Source organism: Alosa sapidissima, chromosome 3, assembly GCF_018492685.1.
Source record: "Alosa sapidissima isolate fAloSap1 chromosome 3, fAloSap1.pri, whole genome shotgun sequence".
In the NCBI taxonomy this organism is placed as follows: Eukaryota; Metazoa; Chordata; class Actinopteri; order Clupeiformes; family Clupeidae; genus Alosa; species Alosa sapidissima.
The window spans coordinates 3,094,853-3,110,486 of record NC_055959.1 but is presented as its reverse complement, the minus strand read 5'-3'; the positions used below and the strand labels follow the sequence as shown (position 1 = coordinate 3,110,486).

The 15,634-nt window shown below is 38.6% G+C and overlaps 1 long non-coding RNA gene across 1 annotated transcript; it reads right to left on the bottom strand.

The window, feature by feature from the left end:
• Positions 1-3,499: 3,499 nt before the first annotated feature.
• LOC121706186 lies at positions 3,500-14,374 on the bottom strand. Its single transcript, XR_006030982.1, has 4 exons — positions 14,073-14,374; positions 13,375-13,464; positions 9,374-9,377; positions 3,500-3,586 (listed from the first exon to the last, which is right to left on the bottom strand). It is a non-coding gene; the product is annotated as an uncharacterized LOC121706186 (long non-coding RNA).
• Between the last annotated feature and the right edge of the window lie 1,260 nt (positions 14,375-15,634).

Here is a 15,634-nt window from a genome sequence, read left to right as displayed (position 1 = left end):
CATTTTAATGTGGGTCTGGCTCATCAGGCTAATGGACTGTATGGAATAGGTGGAAATGTACAGTATGTGCATGTTGTTAAACATGCAATTGGTTTGCTTGGACTACCGTAGGCCTACATATAGACCAGTGTTTCTTAAAGTTTTTCTCAGTCGCTTTGGTGCTTTTCTCAGATCAGAATGAAAATTCTCATAACTATTAGTTCAAGCTCCACAACATTTAGTCATTTGTGCACATCATAGTAGCAATTTCTCCTTCCTCTGAACAAATTGCAAATCCTTTTGAACATTTATCAGTTGCTTTGTCATGTCATTCAAAATGAACTATATTTATGGATGCTGAATAGCTAGTCATTGCTTGAGTCATTACATAAAAAAATTGGTGAACTAGTTATCAAATTCTGTCACAATGCTGTAGAATTGCAAAGAGCATATACAGTAAAACTGTGAAACATACATATTCAGTGTCTTGTACTCATTTACTCCCCTAACTACAGCAATTTGTAACTTTACTGTAGTTTTCAAATGGCTGTACAAGTACTGTATAGTGCTGTTTTGTGCATTTTCAGGTAGTGTCACCGAGTTCTGACTATTCTTTGCATGGGAAAACACTGAGGGCCAGATGTACGAACGTAGCGTTATCAGCGTCATGGACACACCGCAGATTGCGAACGCTGTCAGACCCAATTTTCCGTTGTATTTATCAATCGTTCTATCCTTAGTGTAAACTGCGCCTTTCTCTGCCCATGAACGCAATTTACGAACGTCCACAACTGAATGGCAGCGCCTACATACAAACGCAGTTGAATGAAGTTAACTGACGACAACATTAAAAATAATCAAACGTTTAGCGATCATGAAATACAGTAATACCATACATGATAAGATGTAAACAAGCAGGGAGATAATGAAGATCAGTAGTTCTACTCAAACTACTTGTGCACGTAGGCTATGGAAGATTGGTCAAATCTAGCAAGTAGGAAAGTTTAAGTGAATGACGTAAAAGTGAAACTAAGACATTCGAAAGGCCAACGAAAGTTGAGGTTGCTTTTGGTAGTACAAATACTTTCACCACAAAAACTGGTGCTCTAAATAGCGATTCTGTTGTCTTTGAAAGGTTCTCTTATTGACGCATTGAACTGCAATTTGGATTACAGTAACACCTGCTTTTACAAGGCGGAAGTATTCAGGCGCAGAATAGACGTGCGCTTTCAGGAACAGTCTTTGTACATACCGCGGAATAAATAATTAGGCGCTCTTTACTCTTCCCCTCCCATCATTTTACGCTAAGCTCCCACTTTCCCCTGTATCCTCCCATGAATGCATATGCATGACATGACAAACGCAATCTGCCACTTTCAGCTCCCGCGACAGGCAGTTTGCACTTTTGCATCATTGCGGCCGGTTTGTACATACCTCGCAATGATTTTACACGCACATTGCGAAACAAATACGCCTGAAGTGGGCGCAAAAGCGTTAGTACATCTGGCCCTGAGAGCATAAACTGTTGTAATGAAAACATGACAAAGCCATTTGACTATCTTGTTCATAAATGATGGTGTCAAGACTTCTCATTTTGATGACACTGGCAGTTTCATTGACATAAATACTTGCATTTGAGGAATGGACTATCCATTTTGAGCAATTGACGTGCTTTTGCAGGTTATCCACTAGGTTTTGCAGTTTGCATTAATTTTCTCAAAGCGACTGAGAAAAACTGTAACTGGTGGGTAAGGACCCAAAAGTGGGTCGCGGAGCTTGTGTTTTTTTTTTTTTTTTAAACTCCACTTAAAATGCTACCTTATCAGATCTAATATTGGACTTTTATTTTGATAGACTTTTATTTTTATGTCAGTCATTGCTATGGACATAGACAATGTTTATGTGACAGGACGTATCATTTTAGTGGTAAATGCAAGTACGACACTGAATATGATAGATAGATAAATAGATAGATAGATAGATACTTTATTGATCCCCAAGGGGAAATTCAAGGTGCCAGTAGCTTATGACACCACACACAACAACATAAACAGGATGATAAAAAAACAAATCCACATGACTAAAATGAACAGTAAAATACACTAAAGATACTAAAACAAGGATCCACATGAATGTACTGTAGGCCTATATAAGCATGAATGATGATCCACATGAATGTAATGTAATGTAATGTATAATCATGAGGCATTGCAGTGACAGGGCAGGGACTGATTCAATATGCTGTGAATATTTGAAGTAAGATATGGATTCACTTAAATTGACACAAAATTAAACAGAAACCCCAGTTTGCGGTGTTCACTGAATTGCTTGAACATGAGAGAAAAAGGCACATGGAAACAAAGCACCCCTGTCAAAGACAAACCTGTCGAGTACCATACTTTGAAAGGTGACATCAGGAGTTGAAGACTTCACAAATGTAATGCCAAACATCAGCATGTTCCAAACATACAGGCACTTTGGATGTCTCACCATATCCATTGACTTGATCACAAATAATAATAATAATAATAATAATAATAAATATAACCGCAAGCGGTGATTTAACGGGGTCCGAGCAAAATGAACATGAGGTAGCATAGCTTTTTAGTTTACATATGCTTTGATTGTTTGGGCCCAATTGTTCAAAAAAACGTGATTGGATTTCGGTTATCGGATTTCAAATCTTGAAAATGGGTTGTTCAAAGGGAAACAAGGATCCTGAAATTGGATTAGATCACATAATCTATTCTTGGTCTTGATCTGGATAAAACCTTTGTGTTTGATCCATAAAATTAGAATAAATTTGATCCATAAAATTAGGATTACCCTGTGCTGTAACGTTAGTGTGCTAACCTCCACAACCCAACAGTATTCTAACAGTATTCTATTCTAGTATGCTAACCTCCACAACCCAACTGAAGGAACTGTAGGGGGCGATGTGGGTTGAGGTAGAGTGAGTGTGTGGCGAGAAGGCAGAGCCTTGGTCAGAAGGCTCAATGGTATGGAGTGATGACACGGAGATGGCAGGTTTCGGTGCAACACAATTGAACTTTATTTGAGTTTCAATTCATCTGTTCTTTTGTTCTTTACTTGTATGTGTGCTGCATCAAAGAGGAAACAAACAGAAAATGGAGTAATCAGTGAAATGGGGTAAATCAGTACAGATCCCAACTCACAACAATAAACTGAAATCATATGGCTATATAAGGTACAACTAAACAATACTTGACATCCCAAGTCAACCAACCATCATCTAATCATCTCTCACATGGAACTCCAACACACCAAACCAACAAACACATGATGGCAGAGCTACTCTACAAACTGATAAACATCACAAAAGTCATAGTGAGGGTCATTAAAGTGATGACTTACGTTAACTCAAAGACGCACACAAAGCAGGACACACTGGAGTGCTGGGTTGAGATAAACAAAAGAGTGAACTGAGGGCGAGCAAACAATTTATCCTGGTCTGAGCCCCTGCTCCGGAGCTACAGGGTTTTCCAGCAGGTAAACTGGGCGTGGTTAGGTGGCAGAGCCAAAAAATCCTGCAATTTCTCCACAGCACTTTCACCACAAGGACTTTGTGCAGATTTAAGTGTACATTCTAAAATGAGAAACAATGTAATAATTATATATATATATATATATATATATATATATATATATATATATATATATACACATATAAACTTAGGGAGTCTTTTCACCAACAGTATTCTAACAATACTCTATTGTAGTATGCTAATCTCTACAACCCAATAGTATTCTAATAATACTTGATTCTACAGGACTATTTATTTGTCGTGAATAAGATGAAGGGTTTGATAATGGAAGTGTTTCCCAGAGAATTTAATTGTATTTGTGGTGGTAGGTGAAGGGGGGGGGGGGGATTGGGTTCTGTGTTGGAGTCAATAAGATAAACAGCCTATAATTATACAGTTATACTTGCCTTGCACTACAAGTCCATATTGACAAGTAGCTGTAGTGTTATAGTGTGCTAACCTCCACAACCCAACAGCATTCTATTTTAGTATGCTAACCTCCACAACCCAACAGCATTCAAACACTAATGCTTTAAGTGGGATTTGAACTCTCAACCTAAGGATCACCAGTACAAGGCATTTTCCCACTGAGCCACTGTCAATCCTACATGTTGGCCAGTCACATTCACATGGTGAAAATGTGTATTTGTAAACACACAACAAGAAAAACTCCAAGCATACAATTGACAATAAAATGAAGGGCTTTCCTAAAAGAGTACACACCTGAAAACTTTTTGAAATTCTGGGGCAATTAGATATTTGTAGAGATGAACACTAATGGATGAAATATAAATAAGATAGACATAATGATGAAGGAAAAATAGTAAACAAAGAAGTTCCCCTAAATGTAATAGAGAGTCCCGGCATTCTGATTCTTGGCAACTGATGAGTGTGAATGTTGATTGGCTGATGTCATTCAGGTGCTGTTCAATGGTGTGAATCTTCAATAACCAATTATAACCAAGTATTCGAGTTAGAGCCTAAAGCACTACCGGGGATTCGAACTCTCAACCTAACAAACGCCAGCACTAGGCATTATCCCACTGAGCCACTGACAATCCTAAATAATTTATACGGTGAAAATGTGTGTTGGCAAACACACAACATCAAGAAAATTCCTAGCATACATTTGACAATAGAATTAAGGGCTTTATAAAAAAGAGTACAGATCTGAAAATGTGCACTGTTAATGGGATCCACATAATGATGGTTGTATGGTTGTTCTCCAAGGGAAAAAAATACTCATATAGGAATATAGGTGATATAGGAGAAATGGGCTGAACAACATATCCAAATTATTTTGATAACTTTTGTGAGGCTTTGTCTAAACATTGTCTGTGAGAATTTTGGTGAAGATTTGATAATTTTTGAAGCCTGTGAAACTTTTTATGATGTTTGGCTTTTCTCTGAAATTGTGGCAAAAGTAAACATTTTTAGAGCATAAGACCAGGGTGAAAAAGATGCATCTGAATGTAGAGATTAATATGATGAAAGAATTTTGAGTCTAGGTCAATCTGGTAAGGAGAAATAAGCATAATTAACTTTTTTTCCCAATAGCGCCACCTTTGGGTGCAGTGCCCCAAATTTTGGGTTATGGGCAGAGGGGGTACTGGTAACCATACCTGAAAATTTGAAGAGTTTTGGAGTTACGGTTTAGGCTGCAGTATGACTTTTACAGAATTTTGGCCAAAAATGAACGGTACAGAAACAATAGGGGTCCTGCAGCTACGCTGCTCGGACCCCTAAAAATATATATAGGGTCGCGATTTAATGAACATGGGAAATTGCGGGTCCCAGCAAGACCAGTTAAGAACCACTGCCATAGACCACTATGCACATGAGGGGCAAGGGCAGTAGTAGCAGAGACATAACACTTAAAGAATCCTCCATATGAAATACTTGGGGGTAATGGTTGCCCGGTAACTGCTCAAAGTGTGTTACCAAGATGGTCGCCGAGTCGGGGGACTTGCCTATAAGGACTTTGGTAGTACTGGCATAAATTAGGCAAGCCGTTACAAAAGGTCTCATACACATATCTACCAGTCTGGAGAGGAGACCTGTTACTATGGCAATAGTATCCCTTCATTGGGAGGTACTTCAATGTTATTTTCTTCAATTGCAGTCAAATTGAAACCTGCTGTGGATAATCTGGTTTCAGGAGCTTGATTTCTCATGAAGAATGTAGAAGTGATGCATAACAAGGCACAAGTACTCCTCACCTCCCTATCATTCTGTATTCAGACCTCCTTCTTTGTTTCCCTAAAATGTTCTATTCACGCACTATGCAATATGCAACCTCCTCAGGGACTCCCAGAGGCCACCTCTGTTTTTCCACTGATTGTCCTATAGCAGTAACGCTGCCCCTGTGTTACGCTGGATGTTCATAATATATATCCTATAGCCCAGAGCATTAGCAGCTGTCACTAAAATGGTGGTGGATGACTGGCACCTCTGCGTTTTCAAGATCCTGCGTCACACAGATATCTTAACACACCTCACATTTCCTGTGACTTACATAATACTCCAAAGGAAATGACTTGATGATCATCATGGTCAAATTCATATACAGAAAGACTGTTCCCCTTTTTGTAAGGGATTCTCACTATACCTATGTTTTTTAGTTTGATTATTGACTTTTCACTTTTACTTATTGTTACGACCCTGGTGGGTCTCTTTTGGCCCGCCCACTTTTGTGCCTGTGCTCTGTCTCTCCCTCTCTCTGTGGCAGGTGACTAGGGCCCAGGTGTACCCAGTTGTGTGATCACCCCTTGATTGGTGTGGGGATAAGAAGCCTGCTCTCCCCATGCTGGGGGCTCTCTTCTCCGACGTTGGCTTTTGTTTTCCGTTTCGCTGTACATACCCCTAGACACTGACTGGCACTACATTCTTATTTTACACTTCATTATACCAGAGACTTTCTAATGTGGAGACACAGCACTCAAAAAATACTCCATAGAAATGCATGGGGCTAGTTTGTCACGCCAATATGGCCGTTGTCTACACATATCCCACCCCTTCCTCGGCAAAACGTCGACGTGAATGCATTGAGCCAATCATATGGTGTGTTGTGAAGACATCATGCCAATCATGTGTTGTGATCTCGCCGCTGGAGCAAGATTGGTGTCGTGAAGCCTTTGCGCACGCGCAGTTCGACCCAAAGACTGTGCCCGATGAGTGCCCATAAAACGTTGGTATATGGCCGCCGAGTGGAGGGACTTGCCTAAAAGGACTTTGATTATACTGACTTTCTTAATCTTCACTACAATATTCTTTAATAAATATACTTTATTTACTTATTATCTGCGTGTGGCCTCCCCTCTATGTTTCATGCTTGAGCCGGCATGTAACATTATGCATACAACATGTAATTCCAAGTCAAGTCAACTTTATTTATATAGCACATTTCAAATACAGAGGTCATTCAATGTTCCATGTCAATCAAAAAAATGATAGTAACACTGATAGAAACTTTTATTGGTGTCAAACAAAATCAGTGAATGTAGGCTCGTTGTGTAGTTGTGAGAGTAATAGGCTAACAAGCATGCAGTCATTTCAGGCGAACATGTTGAAAAATACATGTATCTCCAATTCTAGGGAGTTTTTCCTCGCCCCTGTTACTCATGGGCCTTCTCTGATTGTTTAACACTCTGTAAAGGGCCATGAGACATGTGCAATGTTTTGGTGCTCTAAAGGTGATATTAAATTGAAATTGAAAAATAGGTGCAGTGTGACACCTAGTGGAATGGAGTGAAACAACAATCTACCAATTCTTAAGACATTCCTTTCAGAGGAATATCTATGCTCAGTCTTGCCAGAATTCTCGCAATATTCTTTCATGGCAACAAATCCTTGCTGACCGTATCCTCCCTGAAAGCCAGTGTAGTTTTCAATGTTCTGTGTCAAATCAACTACAGGAAAAGTGTATTGAACAACACAAACCTCTGTTCCTGGTGTTTGTAAACTTGACCCGGGCCTTTGACTACGTTAGCCGATCTGAACTCTTCCCCAACCTGCAAAGACTTTGCTGTCCTCCTAAGTTACAACTGTATGGTTTAAAGGCATCTTCGGAATATTCCTCTCTACCCTGCTACGCCATGCCTTCTCTACCCTACTACGCCATGCCCTCTCTGATGACTCGGGTATCCTTCTACACACCCGCAGCTCAGGAAAACGGTTTCAATCTGGCCAGACTGCGGGTGAAGACCCAAGTACACCATGTTCTGGTACATGAGCTGCTTTATGCTGATGATGCTGCCTTTTTGTCGCCCACTCAGAGGCAGATCTACAACTGCTCTGCTCATGCTTTGCCTCTGCATGTCTGGCTTACAGATCAACTTAAAAAAAGACAGTTGTCCTTGCCAAAACTGCAACCCTGAACCCTGCTGTGTCCATCGACAACACATCTCTATCTGCGGTGGAGAAATTCACCTACCAACGTTGATGCAGAGCTTAACATGGAAAGGCATCATCAATGTTTGGCAAATTGAGCAAGCGTGTTTAGTACAAGAACCTCTCCTTGTTCCACAAAATCTGTGTATACCATACATGTGTAGCGAGACATGGACAACATGCCTCAAGCACGAACATCGCCTCAATGCCTTCCATTTTTGCTGCCTTCGTTCCATACTGGCTGTATGCTGGAAGGACCATGTACCAAACTCTGTCATACTTGAGAGAACAGGCTCCAGTGACCTGTACACCATCGTCTGTGAATGCCATCTCCGATGGGCTGGGCATGATCATCGAATGAATGACACTTGCCTCCCTAAAATCTTATTATATGGCGAGCTGGCAAATGCCCCCCGCAAACATGGTCGCTCCGCCTATGCTTTAAAGACGTCATCAAGAGGGATCTTAAAGTCTTCTCCATCAACCTGGACAACCTGGAAGAGAGACACTCAAAACAGGAAGTAGTTTGTCGCTCGTGACATGAACAGCCATAGTATAAACTTAACATCTTTGTGCCAGGTCATCTTAAAAAAGAGGTATCCTAGAATTGATCTATCATGACCAGCAGCGAAGAGCAGTGAAAGGCAGGGAGTTATGGGAGTTGTTGGCTTTCATCCACATGAGCCAAAAACACATTTTCGGGTTTTTCTCGGTCAAGAAGACGCTGGCTTCAATAATGACTCCACATTTCTACTACATAAATGACCCAATTTAAATACACATTCATCCTCCCAGCGGTAACACGCTCCTTTAAAGCCAAATATGTTCTGTTCTAAGGTAAGACTGTCCATTAGAGATAAGCCTAACATTAAACCAATACAAAAGACTGAGGCCTATTGTACAGTTTCAGCAATGAAAGGGTTAAGTCATGACAGGAACTTGGTGGCGCGGGTCTATTTTTAGTTGAGCGGCAGGCCTATGTTTGCGAATAAACAGTGTTTAAACATGTAGAAAACGTGTAGGATTCTCTGGTTGTTGCGTTGTGTTTTAGTTCTGATGGTTGTATTGAAGATGGTCAATAAAGCTTGACGGCGGGATCAGGATCGGCGATTAGATGATGATTTATTGTAGATGGTACAATAAGGAATAACAGAACACAGGCTAAGTCTCGAACAGTAAAACTGTGCAGTCTAACAGTTCTGGTTGTTGTTAGAAGCGGCGGCTGAGCCTTCCGACAGAAGATGCTACTTGGTCGCTTCCTCGATCCGTCTCAGAGTCAAAACCTAAGACAAAGCCTGTTATACTAAAACATACAAACAACAATCATGCCAACGTGGCAGGAGCCAACCAGTGTACAAAACCCGGCTCTGGCCAGATGGAGATACCAGCCCGAATAGGCAGACATGCTGTCTCCCTCGGCCATGTTATGTCTGATGTTCCCAAACATCGGCCTGTCTGACCTTCCTGCTGGTACACAGGCCTTAAGCTACAGTTATGTTATGTACAATAGTATGGACCTCTCCCCGTTGTATACTACACACAGAAGTAACATATGAACACATCAGAATACAGTAAGAATACCCCAGAATTCTACACATGACTTAAGTCGTTAGAACACGTTAGGTCTGTTGTTTGAAACAATGATGCCTCCTGTGCGATTTGAACATATGCTATGAAACGGGAAATTAAAAGAAATTAAATGAAACAGGAAAAATACTGCATAAATCATTCCAGTGTGAATAGTATAATAGTTCCTGTGCATGAAACTGCAGAGGCATATGATGATTCACAATCACTATCTATTTCTTTTTAGTAGTTCATAGGTTTTTATAGTTGTTTGTAAGGTATTTGTATGTACCTGCCCATCACATACAAAGTGGTGTTATTCATTGTATGACTTTAATGTGTAGCCTAATGTCTGTCTGATACTCTATAAATGACCTGATCGCCTAATTTATCCTTGACATAATGTGACATGATTGCATTCTTTTCAACAGTTTATTTTTTAATTATTTTATTGCTGGATCCATCCAAGGCCGTAGCCAGGATTTTTAAAATACCGAGGTCAGCGACATCGCCAGAAATTTTGGGCCCCCCGTTTGTTTATAACTTGAACCAATACACTTTTCCACAATTTCCATTTTTTTAGATGCACCTGGGTCAATGACGTGACGCTCATTTTTTTGTGTACATATGGGTTATATACATTTAAAATTGTTAAAATTTAAAAATAATTTGACAAATTATTTTCAAATATCATTTTCATCAAACCCTAATCTTAAAGTTTTGGATTTATTTAATTTTGAAAGAGTATTAACTGAATTTGGGTAAAATTGTCAACACGGTGTAACCACAAAAACATGAACCAAATAATTACACTTGCTGAAAAAAATGTGAAATTCTCTCCAAAATCCCTTCTAAAATAATCTGGCATGATCTTGCACAAGAACTTTTCTATATTTAATACAAGTAATGAAACCCTATTGTTCTGAATGTTTGAATTAATATGGGGAATCGTGTCTGTCACATCAACCACTTAAAATGTCAAGTGGTGTAACCACCATTTAAGGAGCAAATTTGTATGCATTATGTCAGAGAATCATGTGACAGGAAATTATGTCATAGAGAAGGACCCTTCAAGACCCCAACTGCTGAGTCAAGGTTAGCAGCTCTCTTCAAGTAACATAATAGTGTTTTTAGGCCATGGCCAGGCAAGCTTAGGTTACATGTCAAATGGTATGACCTTTTAAAAATGTTGATAAATCATAATAATCATAAAATATTCAATTTAATGTAAAAACTGTGTTTGCATATTCACATAAAGGTGAAGTGTGTACATAGTTGTCCATAATAATGCCTGCAAATTTTGCTTTTAAATAGAAATGTCAAATGGTGTAACCGGTTACACCATTTGACTCTTTTCTGTTTGAGACCAGTTTGATCAGATTCAGGGCCAAGAGTATGTAATTTTAGGTGCCAATTATATTATTTTTATAATTTAAATAGTGACTAACTGTTTAGCATGAACAATAGCTTTAAATAGGTTTAATTAGATTGCAATTTAAGCGATTTTTGAAATGTCAAAGCTTTTCATTTTAAATTTAAACTTCCATAATATTTTTTAAATATTTTATTATGATGTATGTAAACAGTATGTTCAAATTATAAATAAATAATATAAATACATTTATTACAGTATATATAAAATGTACCTCTTGTCCCCCAATGGATGCCACTTACAAGCAAGAAAAACTTGTCTCGCCACAGAGTGCATGTGAACGCAGATCCTGCTGTTGGTTGGTTGTTAAGAAATGATCATACCCACTCTTTCACTCACTCTTATTCTCTCTCACACACACTTTGGGCCCTAATTTAGCAATATAAAATGCATGGTCACTAGCAAATAGCGTAAATACATTTAGGGGTTTGTCCAGTCCACATTCGGGGTGGTTTTGTTATCAAACGTCAGGTGCCTGGCGCAGAAAGGTGGCTCTTATGTTTCTTAATCAGTCATAGGTGTGTTTTGGGCTTAACATCCTTTAAACCAATGAGGAGGACATCTGTCATTCCCTTTAACAGCAAGCAGAGCAACTTCAAACAGCGCATCAGTATTTTGATAGTCAGCAGTGTATTTGAAGGAATCTGCTTGTACGCAAGACCGTATGGAACAGGTATTCTACTAAGCCATTTTTTACTAAAACCGAGTAGAGTATAGGCTACACACATCTGCACTTGTCTATTAATTAAACATATACTGTAGGTAAAGTGAAACTAACTTCACTGTGGTGTCATAGTCAATGACAAAACAGTTATACACAGTTAATTACTTTCAATATTGACTGACAATGGGTTACCAGCAAAAACATAGCCTGAAAAAAGCAAAACTTCCCACTATAATGTTCGAATGAATAAATAACCTAAGGACATTTATTCTGCAGAGGAATTGCTGCTTACATCTTGTGACATTGCGTCTTCAGCTGTGTTTCATATGCGCCTTTCGCTATAGACCAGGCTTTTCTTGGTCAGTGGCGTAATGCTTTTTAGACGGTATAAGATAGCGATTTTTAGATCATGTGCCAGACCACACCTTATGTTGGTAATTGCCACACCCCTGGGCGCATTATTTAATAAAAGTGAAGTGTAAGATAGGAAAAAACTTTGCGTCAGAATAATAATATGCTTTGCGCCAGGTTTTGCATCGCGAAAATAGGGCACTTTATCTCACTCTTTGAAAATAATGGGTATAGACTGAAATTGTATGAGAACTGAATTGAAATCAAATAGAACACAAGTTTCTTCATTGATGTTATGAAATGATATTTGATATGGAATATGATGAATGACATGAATACATATCAAAATATCCAATTCAGTTTACCTTGATTCCTATTTTCTGTGTCAATTTCTTGTCCTATTGCTATAAACGTTTTATGGTCAATTGGTGTAACCGATTTATGTCAATTGGTGTAACCAGTATTTTGTCTTAAATACTAATAATGTACAAAAAAATTAATATGGATAATGATTTAATACTCTACTTTACTGTACAATGGTTGTTTGACCATTTTTACTCAAATGGTCAAAGAATAGACAGAAAACAAGATGTTTACAGCATATGGTCTTGCTCAGTACAATGAAAAACCCATGTCATTTAAATTTAGAAATAAATATAATAAAACATATTCTCATAGGATATTACAAAATAAACTAATAATTTCATGAGAGCAATTGCATGAACTCTAGGAGGTGTGAAATATTAGATATGTCATTTTTGTGGTTACACCATTTGACAATTTAACAGGCTGTTAGTTCTATCTTTTGTTAAAAAAAATAGCATACACGTCATATTAAATAATATGAATACAACAGAAATACAAAGTATACACTTTAGCAAACCTCAGGCATGTTTTGTTTTAAAGGTTTAAACATATTTTTAATTTTCTCATCTTACCAACCCTTATCTGTCACTGACCCACCTCAAGAGCCTTTTCCCAAATTGGCTTTGGATATTTAGACTGGACCCTGCTCCATCTGTAATTAGGAATGCTCTGCTTCTCCATCAGCATAGGGAATGTTGCATTTATAAATTGCAGGGTCATAGGCTGCAGAGCTTATAGGCTACCTTCTCACTCACCTAGGGAGGGCCCTTCATCATTTCCCTCTATTCTCTTCTTTATCCTCAACTGCCTGATTTCTTTCTCTTGTATCTTGTGTTGGATTGCTTAAAACAACAAATCTCAATAATGTATATAATTTGAAAATGTTACAGTATGTTTGGGCCATGTGATAATATCCATCACACCATTAATTATCCATCCTATATAACATTAATAGAGCTTCAGTTTCAGTGCAGGTTAGCTAACTGCATCTCCACTTAATTTCAACATAACATTTTCATTACAGGTTAGCATCTCAATAGCCATATTACAGCTGTACTGTATTTGACCATTATCTTTCTTACCTTCCCTCCTTCTCTTTGTCTGCTCAACTTCTTCTGTCTTTCCAAACATTAACTTTGTTGCAGCCTTTGTATAGGTCAGGTGAAAGCCTTCTGACAGAAATGAACCAACCGTCAAGTTAATTTATTTTGGATAATGGATTTATATTGACGTTTATGTGAGCTGCGTTGCGTTTGTTAAATAGCCTAGTTTATTGGCACAGTCCACGATAACCGAGTCGACGCTACTTTTGTTTTGACATGTCAGAGGTAGCCTATCTGCAACGGCGTGTCACGTGATGGTACGTTAATGCAAGGATAATTGTCTCGTCGGATATTCGTAGCCTACTTAATAAATTAAACGAAACTTGAAGAAAATACCGAGGACATGACCTCGGTGTCCTCAATGGTAGCTACGGCCATGGATCCATCCCTGGCTGTTGTAACAAGTAAATGTCCCTGGTGTGGGATTGAATAAAGTAATATCTTAACTTCACCTTACAAGGTTTTATGCACATACCGTAATCAACCTAAAAAGACTTTCAAGTAAATGTCGAAGTTCAGTAGCTCAACAGGAAATAACCACAGGAAATAACCACAGCCTCTGTGGTGTTGCAATCGCATCAACAAGTGCTTGTCATATACACTGACAGTTTACAAATTATTTGACTTAATAATGAATCATATGGAAATTACATTAAAATCACATTTGCTATAGGTACCTTCTCAGCCTACGTCATTACGTCCACTGGAGGCAAAACAAACCATCACCTCAGCTGGGAAGCTAAACCAACAGTCATATATTTGGGAGGCTAAAGGTTATCATGGTCTCATCTTGCTGTGCTGTCGGGTGCCAGAACCGAAAAAGTCATCGGTTAAATTTGAAATAAGTAGGCTACAGTTTCCAGTGAGAACGTAGTTGTTCGTTTGACTCACGATAACCCAAGCCGTGTATACACGGGTTTCCCGTTTACCAACAAATTGCGCGCGCAGCCGTGAGGCAGAAGACTCTTGGTGGCCGTCCACAACGTTATAAACTTAACCTAAATAGTCGGCTGCTGTAAGCTACAATCGGATTTTTTGTATACCCCTGTTGTCTCAATGATAATAACATCTCATTTCAGACTATATTTCAAAGTTTGACGTTCATTTGGATTATTAATATAACATCGTATTTTGTCATTTTTGGCGAAGACATGCATTCCGTTAGGGATATTGAACATATTTAACATTCTCTAACCATCGTGATTTCGAATTGGTGCAGTTTTCAGCACAAAAACTCATTTTATTCTTTTGCTCTTTTGCATTGCTCTATGCTGTTCTGTGGTGCTTTCTGTCTCTTGGTTGCGCACGCATGTTTTCGTGACGTTCCATAGAAATCCATGTATATGTCACTTAATATTCATTTCTATACAAACCAAGACGGCGGATTCCTAAAGAAACGCAAGCGCCCACACCATAAGTGTATCTAAATTAGCTATGTACCAAAAATTATATTTTACCGTGACTCGAAGAGCTAAACCAAAGATCCTTGATTAGGCTACTAGCTAGGCCTACTACTACTGTGTAAGGCCCAGCACTAAACTCCGAGCGTGGTAAACAAAATTAGACATTTCAGGCAGCCCCGGTAAGAAACAAACTAGATTTTGTTCAAATCTACACACCTATGGCTACTGAAAAATGTGAGGTTCATTTATAAAATGTTATTTTGAAGTATTAAAAAACATTGTCGGTAAAATGTCGGTTCAGCAAACACAAAACTCATCCGATACGTCATTGTAGGTCTATTGTAAGTCTTGGACATAACCATTTAGTGGATAGTTAAATGCATTCAATGATTTATACACCCTCAGCTTCTCGTTACTGTAGACACTCGGTTTTTCAATAATGTCCGGCCATTCAACTGATGCCTGTCACTCTTCTTTCCAATCACTGACGGTATTAGGTCTGTCAGGATGGTCCCATCTGATAATGTAGCCTTATTTTTTTCAAATAATCCTCCCGATCACGTACACTGAGTGTCGAGTCGAGTCGGCTTTTATTGTCAATTTCTTTACATGCACTGGTCATACAAAGAATTGAAATTTCGTTTCTTACTTTCTCATGCAGACATAGACATACTTTAAATACAGACATAGCCATACTATAGACATAGCCATAGACCATAAAACATTAAATTAAAGTGCAAGACTGAAATATAGAACATGTATGTATCAAAATCGAAATATAGGACATATATATAAAAAAATTAATATAGTCTTAACAGTTACATGAGTTACATGAG